Source organism: Cervus elaphus, chromosome 30, assembly GCF_910594005.1.
Source record: "Cervus elaphus chromosome 30, mCerEla1.1, whole genome shotgun sequence".
In the NCBI taxonomy this organism is placed as follows: Eukaryota; Metazoa; Chordata; class Mammalia; order Artiodactyla; family Cervidae; genus Cervus; species Cervus elaphus.
The window spans coordinates 27944717-27964051 of NC_057844.1; the positions used below are offsets into that span (position 1 = coordinate 27944717).

Genomic DNA, 19335 nt, shown 5'->3' on the forward strand with positions numbered 1-19335 from the left:
TTGCCTAGAAAATTCCATGGACGAGGAGCGTGGGGGTGTCTACAGTACATAGGGTCACAAACAGTCAGACATGACTGAGCGCACACACATGAAAGTGATCACTTCAGACTAGCACACTGCAAATGCTTGACAACCATATGTAGTTAAAGGCTTCCATACTGGGAAGCACAGCTTTAGAATCTTGCTTCTCAAACTATGATGTGAGGATCAGTCTCATTGGCAGCATCTGAAAAAACATTAGACAGGCAAGATTTCAGGTTCCACCCTAGACCTACTGAATAAAAATCTTCATTTTAGCCAGATGCGCAGGTAATACTAAAGGTTCACATTAAAATTTGAGAAGCATTAGTCTAGGCAGGTGTAGTGTAGAGAAAGATCTGAATTATAACTGGGAGTTAAGAGCACTAAAGAAATGTTTAAGAACCAGCAATGAATATAATGAGTGCGAAGCAGAATTATTCATGGATATGTAGGTAGTTGTTTAAAAGGAATCAGATAAAACCATTTTAATCTGAGTGTTTTATAATCTTCAAAATGAGAATAATTTAGCCCATTTTGCAGGGCTGACATTAGGATTAGAGGCAGGATGATAAAGCAATTCACATGATGGCTTGGCTTCTGGACATGGCAGTTTTATATAACTCCATTACTGATGATCAAGAGTCAGATGAAGATTCTAGTGCTGCAAGATTTTAACTACAAGGAACGTGTTTGATACCATATGAAAATTAATCAAATAGGGAGAAGTGGAGAGCATCACTGCTGTCACAAGCACGGATTCTGGGTGACTGAGAGAACTCTCAAGTGAGAAATAATGTCAGAGCAAGTTCACCCAAGGTAGGACGGGAGAGGGGAAATTCCCTCAGAGGTCAATGCAGATGCTAGAATTCATACATGACGTTCATAAATATACTGTGGCCATCCCTCACCAAACCATGTTGCACAACTTTGGATGTCTGATTTACCAACTAATTAACAAGACTAAAAGGACCAGATAACTGGTCTGGGTGCTCATCTAACATCTGGCTCTTCCACTGAATGGCATGTTAGTCAAGATGCCTTATTCTGACTATCAAGAGGTCAGCATGTCTGGGAATATTATTCAGCTGTAAGTAATGCAATACTGAGGAAACCTACTAATATTTTTGCTAGAAGTTTTAGCCATCCCTCCTTTCTTCTAAGGACTATGTATCAAAAATATCAAGTATTACAAAAAGCAAGGGAATTAATTCTGTGGGAACAGAAAGGTTCTGGTTTGGGAGTCACAGGATCAGGGAGCTCTAGTCGTAGCTCTGCCATACTGTTTTCTTAACTCAGAATTTTAACCTCTTGTGGCCTTACTTCTGACCTATTAAAATAAGGTTTAATATGTGAATCTCTTGTATATTATCTGTAGTGAAACAGATCACCAGCCCAGGTGGGATGCATGAGACAAGTGCTCGGGCCTGGTGCACTGGGAAGACCCAGAGGAATCGGGTGGAGAGGGAGGTGGGAGGGGGGATGGGGATGGGGAATACATGTAACTCCATGGTTGATTCATGTCAATGTATGGCAAAACCCACTGCAATGTTGTGAAGTAATTAGCCTCCAACTAATAAAAATAAAGTGAAAAAAAGTGAAAAAAAATAAAATAAGGTTTAATATGTGAATCTCTTCCCTTTCTTATTTTAAAAAGATAGTGTATTTATTAATTGAGTAACGAAAGTGCTTTTCTTAAATATACGTTCTTAAATTTCTTTAGTCATTTCCAGTTCTATTTTTATTTGGTTTTTTCAAATTTTTACTTTTTATTGTGGTAGAAACATACAACATAAAACTTACCATGTTAACCATTTTTAGGTGTACAGTTTCTAGCATTAAATACATTCGCATTATTGGGCAACCATCACCACCACTCATTTCTAAACATTTTTTATCTTCCCAAACTGAAACCATACTAATTAAACACTAGCTCCTTCACTCTGTTCCTCCAAACTCTGACAATCACCATTCTATCTTCTGTCTCTATGAATCCAGTCACCCAAATACCTCATATAATTGGAATCCTACAGTATTAGTCCTTTTGAGTCAGGCTTATTTCATTTAGTATAATGTCTTCAGGGTTCATCCACTGTGTAGTGTATACCAGACTTTCATTCATTTTAAAGTGAAATAATCTTCCATCCTATGTATGTGCCACATTTTATTAATCCACACTTGGGTGCAGTGGCATATGGTTTGAAGATATAAGTTGCTGAAATTCACTGTAGTGGGGCTGGAACAGGGAAATAGATGCATTGGTGTATTTTCTTGGATGTCAAGGGTTAATGGTGCCTTTTCCTAAATATCAGCAAAGAGAACAGGAGCATACAAGGTAATTATTTAGCATGGTTAGGGGCTGACTGACGCTTAAGTATAAAAACAGAGAAAAGCCTGTCTATCAAAATGTAAGGAAAGTAGAGACTCAACTATTAGAGCCATCAAACGTCTGAGATAAAGCTGTGCAAGACTAAGAAGCCACTTAAGCACCCAGTGCTGAAAGAAAAGTGGGAAATAAGGCACATTTTGGTCCTAAATGGGGATGTCAGCTAGAGTATCTTCAGTAAGACAATCATTCCATTGATAATTCCTTCACATAATGTCAACTCTTAATGTGTATGAGTTAGTAAGGGTTCAAAGGTTCACACCAATGATAATGTTTGTTTCCATGCGCCCATTTGGATTATAATAGATCTGCGACTATCACTAGGTTTATGGATTATTAAAGTTAACTAACAGTGACAGTTTTTGTAAAGTAAATTCTATTGACTTCAAGTAGCAAAAGAAAACACAAAGCAACTGAAACAATCTTTCTGGTGTCAGTAGGTCTATAAAATTAACGAAATTTGAACAGCATCTGAAAACAGAGAGTTCACAGAAAACCTTCAGGGCAAAAAGGACTGGATTAGAGGAGGTGATGCTGAAAAAAGTCTGCTCATCCCCACTGTACTGACCTTTCCAGGAAAAGTTTGAATTGGTGGAGGCTGAAACTACCTAAGAGATATGAGAAATGTGATCACAGTTCTTGTTTTACATCAGTTAGAAATAGATGTAGGTTAACAAGTTTCTCTTTGAAAATGAAATTGTTTCTCATAGCTTAGTTAGAAACTTCCTTGAGAAAGAAGTTAGGTTGGGGGCCCATCTCAGGGCACTCTGGACATTGGCATCCATATGCTGTATGGAACCAGGGAGAAGTCAGGGCTCTCTGAGGTTTTGTGAGGACAGTTAGCATGTTCTTAATTCAACCTTCTTTTACTGGGCAAAGAGCAGAGGTCAAAACTTGGAGAAGAAAAGGCTTTTTTTAACCTGTATTTGAGAATTCATAAATGTTCATTTATTCATAAATTCCTAACTCATTCATTCATAAATGTTCACATCTCCTTATTCAACTCTCCAAGGCAATATAGGACATATAAAATATGAGAATAAAGGTCAAAAACACTTCCAAGTTTGCTTTCCACCTTGCTATTGAATAGCTGTGTAACCTTGAACAATCTGCTTAATCTTTCTCAGTCTCAGTTTTCGCATCTTTAATTGCTTGTATGAGAATAACTGGATGTGCTGTTTCACGATAATGTATAAAGAATGCCTCTGCCTAGTAGATACTCAATAAATGTCAGTAATCTTCCCTTGTTTTCTCAAGTTTCAGTTCAGCTGAGTCGCTCAGTTGTGTCCGACTCTTTGCAACCCCATGAACCGCAGCACACCAGGCCTCCCTGTCCATCACTAACTCCTGGAGTCTACCCAAACTCATGTCCATTGAGTTGGTGATGCCATCCAACCATCTCATCCTCTGTCGTCCCCATATCTTCCTGCCTTCAATCTTTCCCAACATCAGGGTCTCTCAAATGAGTCAGCTCCTCACATGAGGTGGCCAAAATATTGGAGTTTCAGCTTCAACATCAGTCTTTCCAGTGAACACCCAGGACTGATCCCCTTTAGGATGGACTGGTTGGATCTCCTTGCAGTCCAAGGGACTCTCAAGAGTCTTCTCCAACACCACAGTTCAAAAGCATCAATTTTTCGGTGCTCAGCTTCCTTTATAGTCCAACTCTCACATCCATACATGACCACTGGAAAAACCATAGCCTTGACTAGACGGACCTTCGTTGACAAAGTAATGTCTCTGCTTTTTAATATGCTGTCTAGGTTGGTCATAACTTTTCTTCCAAGGAGTAAGCATCTTTTAATTTCATGGCTGCAATCACCATCTGCAGTGATTTTGGAGCCCAGAAAAATTAAGTCAGCCACTGTTTCCTCATCTATTTGCCATGAAGTGATGGGACCAGATGCCATGATCTCAGTTTTCTGAATGTTGAACTTTAAGCCAACGTTTTCACTCTCCTCTTTCAGTTTCATCAAGAGGCTCTTTAGTTCTTCTTCACTTTCTGCCATAAGGGTGGTGTCACCTGCATATCTGAGGTTATTGATATTTCTCCCAGCAATCTTGATTCCAGCTTGTGCTTCCTCCAGCCCAGCGTTTCTCATGATGTATTCTGCATATAAGTTAAATAAGCAGGGTGACAATATACAGCCTTGACGTACTCCTTTTCCGATTTGGAACCAGTCTGTTGTTCCATGTCCAGTTCTAACTGTTGCTTCCTGATGTGCATACACGTTTCTCAAGAGGCAGGTCAGGTCGTCTGGTATTCCCATCTCTTTCAGAATTTTACACAGTTTATTGTGATCCACACAGTCAAAGGCTTTGGCATAGTCAATAAAGCAGTTGTTTTTCTGGAACTCTCTTGCTTTTTTGATGATCCAGCGGATCTTGGGAATTTGATCTCTGGTTCCTCTGCTTTTTCTAAAACCAGCTTGAACATCTGGAAGTTCATGGTTCACATATTGCTGAAGTTTGACTTGGAGAATTTTGAGCATTACTTTACTAGCGTGTGAGATGAGTGCAATTGTGCGGTAGTTTGAGCATTCTTTGGCATTACCTTTGGGACTGGAATGAAAACTGACCTTTTCCAGTCCTGTGGCCACTGTTGAGTTTTCCACATTTGCTGGCATATTGAGTGCAGCACTTTCACAGCATCTTTTTGGATTTGAAATAGCTCAACTGGAATTCCATTACCTCCACTAGCTTTGTTCGTAGTGATGCTTCTAAGGCCCACTTGACTTCACATTCCTGGATGTCTGGCTCTAGGCTGATGATCACACCATCGTGATTATCTCGGTTGTGAAGATCTTTTTTGTATAGTTCTTCTGTGTATTCTTGCCACCTCTTCTTAGTATCTTCTGCTTCTATTAGGTCCATACCATTTCTGTCCTTTATTGAGCCCATCTTTGCATGAAATGTTCCCTTGGTATCTCTAATTTTCTTGAAGAGATCTCTAGTCTTTCCCATTCTATTGTTTCCCTCTATTTCTTTGCACTGATCGCCGAGGAAGGCTTTCTTATCTTTCCTTGCTAGTCTTTGGAATTCTGCATTCAAATGGGTATATCTTTCCTTTTCTCCTTTGCTTTTCGCTTCTCTTCTTTTCACAGCTATTTGTAAGGCCTCCTCAGGCAGCCATTTTGCTTTTTGCATTTCTTTTTCTTGGGGATGGTCTTGAACCCTGTCTCCTGTACAATGTCACAAACCTCTGTCCATCAGATCTAGTCCCTTAAATCTATTTGTCACTTCCACTGTATAATCATAAGGGGTTTGATTTAGGTCATACCTGGAATGGTCTAGTGGTTTTCCCCACTTTCTTAAACTTAAGTCTGAATTTGGTAATAAGGAGTTCATGATCTGAGCCACAGTCAGCTTGTTTTTGCTGACTGTATAGAGCTTCTTCATCTTTGGCTGTAAAGAATATAATCAATCTGATTTCGGTGTTGACCATCTGGTTTTGTCCACGTGTAGAATCTTCTCTTGTGTTGTTGGAAGAGGGAGTTTGCTATGACCAGTGCCTTCTCTTGGCAAAACTCTATTAGCTTTTGCCCTGCTTCATTCTGTACTCCAAGGCCAAATTTGCCTGTTACTCCAGGTGTTTCTTGACTTCCTACTTTTGCATTCCAGTCCCCTATAATGAAAAGGACATCTTTTTTGGGTGTTAGTTCTAGAAGGTCTTATAGGTCTTCATAGAACTGTTCAGCTTCTTCAGTGTTACTGGTCAGGGCATAGACTTGGATTACCATGATACTGAATGGTTTGCATTGGAAACGAAGAGAGATCATTCTTTAAGATTGCATCCAAGTACTGCATTTTGGACTCTTTTGTTGACTACGATGGCTACTCCATTTCTTCGAAGGGATTCCTGCCCATAGTAGTAGATATAATGGTCATCTGAGTTAAATTCACCCATTCCAGACCATCTTAGTTCGCGGATTCCTAGCATGTTGACGTTCACTCTTGCCACCTCCTGTTTGACCACTTCCAATTTGCCTTGATTCATGGACCTAACATTCCAGGTTCCTATGCAATATTGCTCTTTACAGCATTGGACCTTGCTTCTATCACCAGTCACATCCACAGCTGGGTGGTGACTTTGCTTTGGGTCCATCCCTTCATTCTTTCTGGAGTTATTTCTCCACTGATCTCCAGTAGCATATTGGGCACCTACTGACCTGGGGAGTCCATCTTTCAGTGTCCGATCTTTTTGCCTTTTCATACTGTTCATGGGGTTCTCAAGGCAAGAATACTGAGGTGGTTTGCCATTCCCTTCTCCAGTGGACCATATTCTGTCAGACCTCTACACCATGACCCGTCCATCTTGGGTGGCCCCAGACGGCATGGCTTCATTGAGTTAGATAAGCTGTGGTCCATGTGATCAGATTGGCTAGTTTTCTGTGATTGTGGTTTCAATCTGTCTGCCCTCTGATGCCCTCTCTCAGTGCCTACTGTCTTATTTGGGTTTCTCTTACCTTGGAAGTGGGGTATCTCTTCATGGCTGCTCCAGCAAAGTGCAGCCGATGCTTCTTACCTTGGACGTGGGGTAGCTCCTCTCTGCTGCCACCCCTGACCTTGGACATGGGGTATCTCCTCTCGGCCACTCCTACTTAGGAGTACATATTTGTTCACTCATTCAGTCTTCCATTCTTCAAATACCTATTTATATATGTGGCTAGCACTGTTGTAATCAAATGCAGTTATTTGTCAAATCATTCATTTTCAATGTTATTATCTTTACCATGAAGTGCTGTAGCTTTAAAAATAATTCCTTCTGAGTTAATTAATAATAATTAATAATTAATTCCTCCTTCCATAAGTCAGTTACTTGGTATTATAAATATTCATGGTTTGAAATTATGTACTGTATATGTAAAATGGGATGAAAAGTACATCAACTGATATACCTTGATAATGCAACAGAAATAAAATTCTCACTGAGACCTAACAATTTCAAAAGGATATTGTTGGTAAACTTTTATTTTTATTTTTTTGTAATCTGTTACAGGGTTACCCTATTACAATAACTAAATACCAAAACAACTATAGAGTTAATTTTGGGTCCACTGAGAATCCAACGATACCCTAAAAAATATACTGATCAGAAAGTTTTTCAAATTTTTTTCAAATCTGACAGGATTATGGTAGGGAAAGGTTTGGGTGACTATCTTCAGTTCTATAACCATTACATTTTGGGATTGAAAGTCTAATGAAGGAGTGATAAATACTGAAATAGTCTGACAAATAGCCTTCTGTTCTCAAAAGCTAAATTACAGGGAAAATGGGCATGACGAAAAGGCTAATTTAAAGATTGTCTAGAAAATTTTCTCACTTCTGTTTATGATGTATTTTAATAAATCAAATTCTATCTTATTTAAACTGAGTTAGCAAGTTCAAAATTAAACAGGAGAACGTTGATATGTCCTTAAGGACACTGCAATTGTAATTTTTGAATGAATATTAAAGTTGAGCTTCTTAAGAGTTGGGCTTCTTAAGAAGTATTCATTCAACTATGATAGTTTTGATAATTTTTGTATTCCCCTGGGAGTTGGACATTTTTTATGTGTGTGTGTGTGTGTGTGTGTGTGTGTGTGTGTGTGTGTGTGTATTTTCTAAGGTCATGATACAACAGTCTATCTTGCTTCTGGAGGTAAAAGTTGGGGCCATACTGGCCTTGAATCAAACTGATTTCCTTCAATTATTACAACTCATCTACCTCCTTCACATTTTTTTTAAATAAATGTGGAGCTCTTCTTCTTTTTTTTTTTTGTTTACTTGTGGTTTTTAAAAAGCATTTTTAAATTAATAGGCTTTATTTTTAGTCCAATTCTAGGTTTACAGAAAAACTGGGTGGAAAGGACAGAGTTCCCAAATACCCCATGTCTCCCTCCTTCCCCATTCCAACATTATTTCCCCTATCATCATCATCTTTCATTAATGTGGTGCATTTGTTACAATTGATCAGTCACTATTAATACATCAACTGAAATCCACAGTTTACATTAGGGTTCACTCTTTCTGTTGTACATTCCATGGATTTTAACAAAAATTTCATGGTATATATCCACATTATAGTATCATACAGAATAGTTTCACTGCTCTGAAAATCCCCTGTGCTCCACCAGTTCATGGCTCTATCTTTCCCCCAGAATTCCTGGCAACCACTTATCTTTTCATTGTCTCCATTGTTTTGTTTTTTTCGAGGATGTCATATAGCTGGAACCATACAGTATGTAGCCTTCTCAAATTGCCTTCTTTCCCTTTAGCATTACATATATGTTTCCTACATGTCCTTTTATGACTTGGCAGCTCATTTCTTTTAAATGCTGTATAATATTCCACTGTCTGGATGCACCACAGCTTATTTCATTCACCTACTGAAGTATATCTTGGTTGCTTCCAAGTTCTGGCAATTATGAACAAAGCTGAAATAAACATTTGCATGCAGATTGCTGTGTGGACCTAAGTTTTCCATCAGGGTAAATATGGAGGAGCACACTGCAAGATTATATGGTAAGAGTATTTTCATTTTTTAAGAAATTGTCAAACTATCTTCCAAAGCTTTACCATTTTGCATTCTCACCATTAATGGATAAGAATTCTTCTTTCTTCATATCCTCATCACCATTTAGTACTGTCAATATTTTGAATTTTAGCCATTCTAACAGGTATGTAGTTGCATGTCACTGTTTGCTTAATTTGTGATCCCCTTGGAAGATAATGTTGGGTATCTTTTCATGTATTTATGAAAATTTGTCAAGGTATATCTTCTTTGGTGTCCAAGTTCTTTGGACATTTTAAAATTGGGTTGTTTTCTTTTTACTGTTGAGTGCTAAGGTTCTCTATTTTAAATATCAGTTTTTCATCAGATATATATTTTTCAGGTTATTTTTAGCTTATCTTTTCATTCTCTTAACAGTGTCATTCACAGAGCAGAAGTTTTGAATTTTTACCTATTTTTTCCTGGATTATGCTTTTGGTGTTATGTCTAAAAAGTCATCATCAAACTCAAGGTCATCTAGATTTTCTTATATGTTACTCTCTAGGAGTTTTATAGGTCTGTGTTTTAAATTTATGTCTATGATCCTTCTTGAGTTAATATTTGCAAAAGCTGTAAAGTTTATTTCTAGATTTATATATTTTTTCCATGCAGATGTCCAACTGTTCCAGCACTGTTTGTTGAGAAGACTATCATTTCTCCATTGAACTGCTTGTGTTCCCTTGTCAAAAATCAGTTGATTAAATCTGTGTGAGTCTTTTCTGGGTTCTCTACTTTGGAGCTTATGTTATTATCAATAATTGTGATTATTTATATCCTTTTGCTTCATTGCATTATTTGTTATTAATAATTCCCTTCTTGTTTTATTCAGGTAAAATTAAGATACAGGAAAACACACAAGACTCCTTCCCTTCTCATATCTGATGAGTCTCTTGATTTTTTAAGTACAACAATATTAAACAGCTGATATTTTATAATGTAATATTTATGAGGGAAAAACCTTTCAAAAACTGAAAGCTCATCTTCAGTTCAGTTGCTAGGTTGTGTCCGACTCTTTGCGAGCCCATGGACTGCAGCACACCCGGCCTCCCTGTCAATCGCCAACTCCCGGAGTTTACTCAAATTCATGCCCATTGAGTTGGTGATGCCATCCAACCATCTCATCCTCTGTCATCCCCTTCTTCTCCTACCTTCAATCTTCCCCAGCATCAGGGTCTTCTCAATGAGTCAGTTCTATGCATCAGGTGGCCAAAGTACTGGAGTTTCAGCTTTAGCATCAGTCCTTCCAATGAATATTCAGGACTGATTTCCTTTAGGATGGACTGGTTGGATCTCCTTGCAGTCCAAGGGACTCGGGACTCTCAAAGAGTCTTCTCCAACACCACAGTTCAAAAGCATCAGTACTTCGGGTCTCAGCTTTCTTTATAGTCCAGCTCTCACACCCATACATAACTACTGGAAAAACTATAGCTTTGAATAGATGGATCTTTGTTGGCAAAGTAATGTCTCTGCTTTTTAATATGCTGTCTAGGTTGGTCATAACCTTTCTTCTGAGGAGCAAGCGTCTTTTAATTTCATGGCTGCAATCACCATGCAGTGATTTTGGAGCCCCAAAAAATAAAGTCTCTGTTTCCCCATCTATTTGCCATGGAGAGATGGCACAAGATGCCATGATCTTAGTTTTCTGAATATTTAGTTTTAAGCCAACTTTTTCACTCTCCTCTTTCACTTTCATCAAGAGGCTCTTTAGTTCTTCTTCGCTTTCTGCCATGAGGGTGGTGTCATCTGTGTATCTGAGGTTATTGATATTTCTCCCGGCAATCTTGATTCCAGCTTGTGCTTCATCCAGCCCAGCGTTTCTCATGATGTACTCCACATAGAAGTTAAATAAGCAGGGTGACAATACACAGCCTTGACATACTCCTTTCCCATACTTCTTTTCCTTTCCTTGACATACTGGTCCCGATTTGGAACCAGTCTGCTGTTCCATGTCCAGTTCTAACTGTTGCTTCTTGACCTGCATACAGATTTCTCAAGAGGCAGGTCAGGTGGTCTGGTTTTCCCATCTCTTTCAGAATTTTCCACAGTTTGCTGTGATCCAGACAGTCAAAGGCTTTGGCATAGTCAGTAAAGCAGAAGTTGATATTTTTCTGGAACTCTCTGGCTTTTTCGACGATCCAGTGGATGTTGGAAATTTGATCTCTGATTCTTCTGCCTTTTCTAAATCCAGTTGAACATCTGGAAGTTCACGGTTCACGTACTATTGAAACCTGGCTTGGAGAATTTTGAGCATTACTTTACTAGTGTGTGAGATAAGCGCAATTGTGGAATAGTTTGCGCATTCTTTGGCATTGCCTTTCTTTGGGATTGGAATGAAAACTGACCTTTTCTAGTCCTGTGGCCACTGCTGAGTTTTCCAAATTTGCTGACATATTGAGTGCACTTTCACAACATCATCTTTTAGGATTTGAAATAGCTCAACTGGAATTCCATTACCTCCACTAGCTTTGTTCATAGTGACGCTTCCTAAGGCCCACTTGACTTAGCATTCCAGGATGTCTGGCTCTAGGTTGGTGATCACACCATCCTGATTATCTGGGTCATAAAGATCTTTTTTGTATAGTTCTTCTGTGTATTCTTGCCACCTCTTCTTAGTATCTTCTGCTTCTATTAGGTCCATACCATTTCTGTCCTTTATTGAGCCCATCTTTGCATGAAATGTTCCCTTGGTATCTCTAATTTTCTTGAAGAGATCTCTGCCCATCTTACTCTGAGCTTATTTTTCAGAGGATGTCACCATCATGATTGCCAGCGTCATGACCAAATATCCTGTAGGTGGACTTGGTTTAGTTTAGTTTGAATCCAAGGTCTGTGCTGCATACACTTGTCATACTTTATGCAAATCAGTTAATCAAGAATCAGTGTCTGCAATTAAAGAAATGGAAATAATTATGCATACTAGTCAGGACTGTGATAAGAATTAATGATAAAATATATTTGAAAGGACTTTTGTAAAATGTTAAATCCTTCAGAGATGCTAGGTGTTGCTTTTATTGAATAATAGAACTTGGAAGCTTTCAATCTGCAGTATTGGAGAAGACTCTTGAGGGTCCCTTGGACAACAAGGAGATCAAACCAGTCAATCCTAAAGGAAATCAGTCCTGAATATTCATTGGCAGGACTGATGATGAAGCTGAAGCTCCAATCCTTTGGTCACCTGATGCAAAAAACTGATTCACAGGAAAAGACCCTGATGCTGGGAAAGACTGAAGGGAGGAAGAGAAGGGGACGACAGAGGATGATATGGTTGGATGGTATCACCGACTCGATGGACATGAGTCTGAGCAAGCTCTGGGAGTTGGTGATGGACAGGGAAGTCTGGTGTGTTTCAATCCGTGGGGTGGCAAAAAGTCAGACACGACTGAGCAACTGAACTGAAGTGAGAACTTGAAAGAACTAATTTAAAGATCAGTACATCTAGGTGCCATCAGACAGCTAATGGTTTCAATTCAGCTATTAAAGCATTAAAAGATAATAAAATCCTAAAATGCTTTTTATAAATGCCTTTAAAGAAAAAGATTCAACCAAATTCCATCAAGCTGTACTGAAGTTTGTCACTCTAAGGCATATTTTGTTGTTATGCAGTCATCAGGTAGTGTCCGACTCTTCATGTTCCCATGAGCTGCAGCACACCAGGCCTCTCTGTCACTCACCATCTCCTGCAGTTTGCTCAAGTTCATGACCATTGCATCACTAATGCCATCCAACTATCTCATCCCTCTTTTCCTTTTGCCTTCAATCTTGCCCAGCATCAGGGTTTTTTCCAATGAGTCGCTGTTCACATAAGGTGGCCAAAGCATTGAAGTTTCAGCTTCAGCATCAGTCCTTCCAATGAGCATTCAGGGTTGATTTCCTGTAAGATTGACTGGTTTCATCTCCTTGCTGTCCCAGGCACTCTCAAGTCTTCAACACCACAGTTCGAAAGCACCAGTTCTTCGCCGCTCTGCCTTCTTTATTGCCCAGCTCTCGCAACAGTATGTGACTACTGGAAAGACCATAGCCTTGACTATATGGACCTTTGTTGGCAAAGTGATGTCTTTTTTTTTTTTTTTTTTAATGTCTTTGCTTTTTAACACAGTGTCTAGGTTAGTCAGTTTTCCTCTAAGAAGCAGTCATCTTCTAATTTCATGGCTGCAGTCACCATCCCACATGACTTTAGAGCCCAAGCAAAGGAAATCTGTAACTGCCTCCACCTTTTCCCCTTCTATTTGCCTTTAAGTGATGGGACCAGATGCCATGATCTTAGTTTTTTGAATGTTGAGTTTTAAGCCAGCTTTTTCACTCTCCTCTTATACCCTCATCAAGAGGCTCTTTAGTTCCTCTTCGCTTTCTGCCATTCGAGTTGTTTCATCTGTATATCTGAGGTTGTTGCTATTTCTCCCAGCAATCTTGATTCCAGTTTGTGATTAGATATGTAATAAAACTATTGTTCTTGCCCACCAATGTTATATACAATATGCTTCGGGAAACAGATGCCTAAGAGCAGGGTTCCAGAACACTGGTGGTAAGAGAAAGGTAAAAAGCCAGGCCAGAGGGTGTCCTAAATATAGGTATTTTCTGAATCCAGTTTCCTAAGTTGAACTAATAAAAGAACAATCTACTTCAGTTATATTTAATATTCCTATAATGCACAATTCATAGATTATCTTCTTTTACTCCAGATGTCTCAGAATACCTATTTACTTCAAAGCATGCCCAACAAAACCTTAATATCTGTTGCCATAATTGTTATCAGAGACATGTAGTGACTTTCAGGAAAACCAAGGGTTTTTGTGTACATGAAGAGCAGGAAAACCAAGGGTTTTTGTATACATGAAGACAGCACAGATTTTTCAGCCACTAGTCTTACAGGGACTTTAGTAAATGTTTTGTAATTTTTATAGTGGAATAAATACTCTATTTTTTCCTAAAGGGCTCAGGGGAAAACCGACTTTAACCTGTTGTTTTGGTGAAATAAAATTGCTATTACTGAGTAGAATTAACTCATGTATATGTTGTTTTGTTTGCTTACCTCAAGATAAACTATAGGATGCATAATTATAATGTGACATTTCCATTTGCCACATATATAAATTAATTTCATTATTTGGTATCTTTATCTTTTATAAAATAGGGTTCCTCCCTTCAAAGCTTTTCCAGACTAGATGGGGAGAGAAAATTAATAAACGTGAACCAAAACTAAGTGCAATCTATTTAATTGTGGAAATGGTTTGTAATTCCATGAAACTGAATTTATTTCATGTTAGTTCAAAAGTTAGCATTAGAATCCTTTCATCCTGTTGGTTTTCTTTTTCATATAAAAATTCTACAAGGTGTTACATATTTTTGTAGCTGTTTGATAAGTGCTATCTAAAATCTTTCTAGGCTCAGATCCCTTCAAAGTTTTTTTTTTTTTTCTTTCTGTTGTGCTACTGCAGGGCATTCTGACCATGAAGCAAAAACATAGGCAAAGGATCAGGAGGCAAAATTTTCCATTTAATTTGGTGCTACCTTAGAAAGAGAAGCTAAAATTGCTAATCTGAATAGATACTTTGTCTACAAGATTTTTATTATAGGGGACAAAAGAAAAAACTCCCTTAGAAAAAATATGAAAAAGAAAGAAAAATAAAATATATCTCAAAGTATTTTTTGAAACTCTTAAAATACATAATATTTATTCAATATAATAAACTGACCAGTAAGCTCCCCTTAGGACTTGTACTCTGTGCCCAATCACTCAGTCGTGTCTGACTCTTTGTGGCCCCGTGGGTCTGTGGCCTGCCAGGCTCCTCTGTCCATGGAATTTTCCAGGCAAGAATCCTGGAGTGGGGCGTCATTTCCTTCTCCAGGGCATCTTTCTGACCCAGGGATCGAACCCATGTCTCCTGCATCTTGTGCATTGGCAGGCAGATGCTTTACCACTAGTGCCATCTGGGAAACTCCTCTTTAGGACTTACTGTATATATAAAGCATGGATCCAATGAAGTACTGACCTCCCAGACATTCACTTAAGATTTATATGTAAATAGGTTGGCAGGTACAGTAGCAGATACTTCACTTAAGAACACATTTCCCAGAGAACTCTAATTTTTATGTGAATTTAAATGTTAACACGTTTTTTTTACATATAGATACAGATTGTACTTTATACTTTTAACATTTATGGTTAATGAACTGTTTCTTACATAAATGCCTTATTTAGGCTTCTCAAGGGTTGACTGGGGCTGTAGTAGCCTAGATTATTCTTGTAATTAGAACTGGAACTCCCATAACCATCACTTTTCACTATAGAGACCTAAAGGAATAGAGAACAGAAGCTACAAAGCCATGATTCTTTGTTACAATAATGTAGAAATGGAATATATGTCCTGGGTCATATATTACATTAAAGTTTACACTTAGAAAATAGTAGAGAAGGTATTTAGAGAAGTAGTTTATAACCCAGAGCCATTTAAAGAAGTTGCATTTATATGAAAGAAAACCTAGCATCCAGAAAGATAAGCTAGGGACAACTGAAAACTGAAGATTAGGGTATTACTCTGCAGGCAAGGGAAACAAAAATGAGATATTTCACTTTGCTTGTTTATTTGAGCAAATATACAAAAATTTATCTCTGTTTATGCTGTTAAATTTAATTAATATTTCCTAGGCTGTGAGGTATCCCAGCAGGCTGCTGACTTAAGACCCTCCAGTCAATGGTCTAATATTCCCTCTTGTTATCTTCTTTTTCAACCATGTATGCACTGGGTTTTTTACCTTCCCTGTTCTCATAAGCTCCCATGCTCTTAATTCCCAGAAGAAGAGTATTTCTAGGTCTTCTTAAATTTTATCCTTCTCACAACACAGTCACACTGCAAGAGGTGAGCGGATTGTTTCTGTGACTGGAAGGCACATGCTATAGACCAGTCTCATTTCTAGACTCCTGCATAGCATCTTTCTCTCATGAAAAGAGGGAAAGGGTATAACGTACCACTCCCTGCATTAGAATCTATTCAAGTTTCTGTTTGAGAGTTAGTGAACCTGAACACAAAATTACTGCTGGCAACAGTGGGCAAGAATGTGGTACAGTATAAACAAGGAGCACAGCCCAGGTCTCTCTGACTGGGGAGCAAGCTCAGTATCTGAGTTGTATAACTAATAAATAATATAAAATATGCAGAAAGATACAAGCACTATAGACAGCTACCACACTTAATTTTTAACTACCAATACATTAGAAATTTTGTTCATTCTCAAAAGCAAAATAACCCTAAAATAAGTTGAATTTGTGATAAAGATTTTAGGGGTTGAAAGAATTTGGTTCATATTGTGAAGAGTTTCTCACCTGGGTAATTGTGATGGGATGTAATATGAATTTTAATTGCCAAGCCAACCAAAAATGAAGGTAATTTTACTTGTCATTCCTTAATGCATAATACTCATCAGAATGGAATCTCAGCTCTTCAGAGAGAAGCAGATGTCTTCCCTTATGTATCTGTTAAATGCCCAGAAACTTCAAAAAGTGCACAGAAGGAGCTATCAGACACGAGACTGGAAATTCTGCCAATCTGTGGGGACCAGAACCTCTACCAAAGGATTCCCCCTTAGGGATACCAACAGCAAGGTGCAGTGCGAGGCCTCCAAGTCTCTAGATGCCTGGGGGAGCATCATGAATGATGTTAAGAAGCAGAATCTAATGGGAGCACATCATTTACTACCACAGAAGCAGTAGCAGACAGTATTTATATATCCTCCTTTGAGCCATGTCTCTCTAAAGATCTTTCAATTAAAGCTTCAAAGAAAATTCCAAAACAAATCCTGAACAAAACCCAGCATGATGTTTTGGTGGTTTTTTTTTTTTCCAACCATGGCTTTATAACCCTTGCTTTTAATGGAGGACTCAGTATGTGTGAGGTAACAGATTCTCAAAGTGCGGGAGGAGGAAGATCTGGGATTATGTTTTCCCACAGCTGCCCCTCTATGAAACTTTTCTATAGGAATCTAAGTCAGCAGCGTTCCCTTAAATTAAGTCGACAGCCTATGGTTTAATAAGGAAGAAAGATATGCATCATGAAGGAATTTCAGTAAACATTTTGGAAACAAATTAGATAAGGGCAAAAGTGAAGAAAAAATAATTCATCTAGTGATGAGTTATTACATAATTACATAGGAATGCTTCTTATAAGTGTTTGAAGTATGGCTCCTCTACATTCCCTCTTTTTTTTTTTTTTTTTTTACATTCCCTCTTAATATATTATAATACTCTGGTTCAGAAAAGTGAGGGAGAGGTCATTAGTAAGCTTTTATATGGACATAAAATTAGTAACATTAGCTACAAGTTTAAATCTATTGGTATCTTGATACAATCCAAAATTTTACTTATTTTGTGCCAAGATCAAAGGTATTACCATCCAATTGATAGAAAAATCATATCCTCAAATAATATAACAATTCACTTGAGAATGGATAGATGGATTTTAGAAACTGTCACTTCCTGTCCCATACTCTTTCACAAATCTCTTTATTGATGCAGCTAGAGGGAAGCCTAGCTTAAAGAGCCAATAAAACAGAATATTCTTTACATTAAACTTGTGCTTAGAAAAAACCAGCCACATGCTTGTTTTTTTTTCTTTGGATAGCAAATTTTTAACATAAAGAAGAGTAACTCTATTTATTTATCTGTATTATAATGTCTTAAATCAAAAGGAAAATTAATATTTCTGCCTCAAAGTTTAGTTGATAATTTATTGTTCCCATTTTATCATAACCAAAATAAATACAGCACAAAAATAATTGGTATAATGAATACTGTATATTATAGTTCAAAAGTCAAATAATGTAAATCCATTAAATTTTAAATTTGTGATGAAATATTTGCTGTAATTATCATTTCCTGACTGATGCAGACTTTTTTAAAATCTTCCTCTTCTAACTGAGATGTTACCTCTATATGCTGAAATTGTCTTCTATTCACTTTCTTATTTAATGCCACTTTCCTCTAACTTCATGACTTAATTATCATGTAAAGGTATTAAACCCTCAAAATGTCCTCCTATTTTTAAACATAGAGTCTTCTTTAATCATAAATAATTTACCTAATCAGCCCAGACAGGGGATTCAGGGAAGGCTTCCTGGAAATGGTGTTTTTCTTATGAATTTGCATAAGCTCCTCATGTCATGACATTTATATACATTTACAGTCATTGGAAGGACTGATGCTGAAGCTGAAACTCTAACACTCTGACCACCTCATGTAAAGAACTGACTCGCTGGAAAAGTCCCTGATGCTGGGAAAGACTGAGGGTAGGAGGAGAAGGGGATGACAGAGGATGAGATGGTTGGATGGCATCACCAACTCAATGGACATGAGTTTGAGTAAACTCTGGGAGTTGGTGATGGACAGGAAGGCCTGGCGTGCTGCAGTCCATGGGGTTGCAAAGAGTTGGACACAACTGAGACACTGAACTGAACTGAATGGTCATATTTAGGGCTTCCCAGGTGATGTTAGTAGTAAAGAATCCACCTGCCAATGCAGGAGATGGAAGAGATGTGGGTTCGATCCCAGGGTCTGAAAGATCCGTTCCAGTATTCTTGCCTGGAGAATCCCACGGCCAGAGGCAACTGGTGAGATACAGTCCATGGGGTTGCAAAGAATCGAACACGGCTGACGCGACTTAGCACGCATGCACACAAACATGGTCATATTTAATACTGTCAAACTGTTCTTCAAAGTATTTGACCATTTTACATTTTATCAGTGAGATATGAATGGGAAGCAGCACTAAAGCTTACCTTGCTCTTCTTGCTTCTTGACAAAGAATAACACTGATATAACATCATATACAAGATTATTTAATATATTTGTCAGCCATTTAATACATCATGTATATAACTTAATATTCTCCCCACCTTCAATATGTAAAATTTCTAGACCTAATGCTAAGTAACACGCTTTTCTAAATAATGTAAAACAGATTTATTTGCATGCACAACAATGAGGATTAGGATCTGAGATGAAAAGGCAAGCATGCTTCTGTCAAACCGAGAAGATCAAGATTCGTAAGTAACTGACTTTGGGACCTGCTGGGTGGGAAGACCTGCTGTGTTACCTTCAGATACTGTCTCTTTACCTGACACATTGGATGCTTCAGCAGCCTTTTTGGGTTGTCCACCCAGGGCTGCTTTTTCTAAGTCCTTTAGATAGTTAAGCTAGTATTACTAATAGCTTATGTTCCTGATCTGTTCACCCATGAGCTTTTTCATGAAGCATGAGTTTTTGTTGTTTTCTTTTATTCTTAGAAGCCGAGGTTCTTAGGTCTTTCAGGAGCTTTCTGATATATTCAACAACTCAAGAAACTAACTCTTCCTCAATTATTAGTGCCTGGTGCTGTTTACACTCAGTTAAACCAGAATGACTAGTTTA

General features: G+C 38.1%; 1 long non-coding RNA gene across 1 annotated transcript in view; it reads left to right on the forward strand.

The window, feature by feature from the left end:
• LOC122686585 overlaps positions 1-19335 on the forward strand; it is a 148050-nt gene that overhangs the window by 70606 nt on the left and 58109 nt on the right. The gene's annotated exons all lie outside the window — the stretch shown is intronic.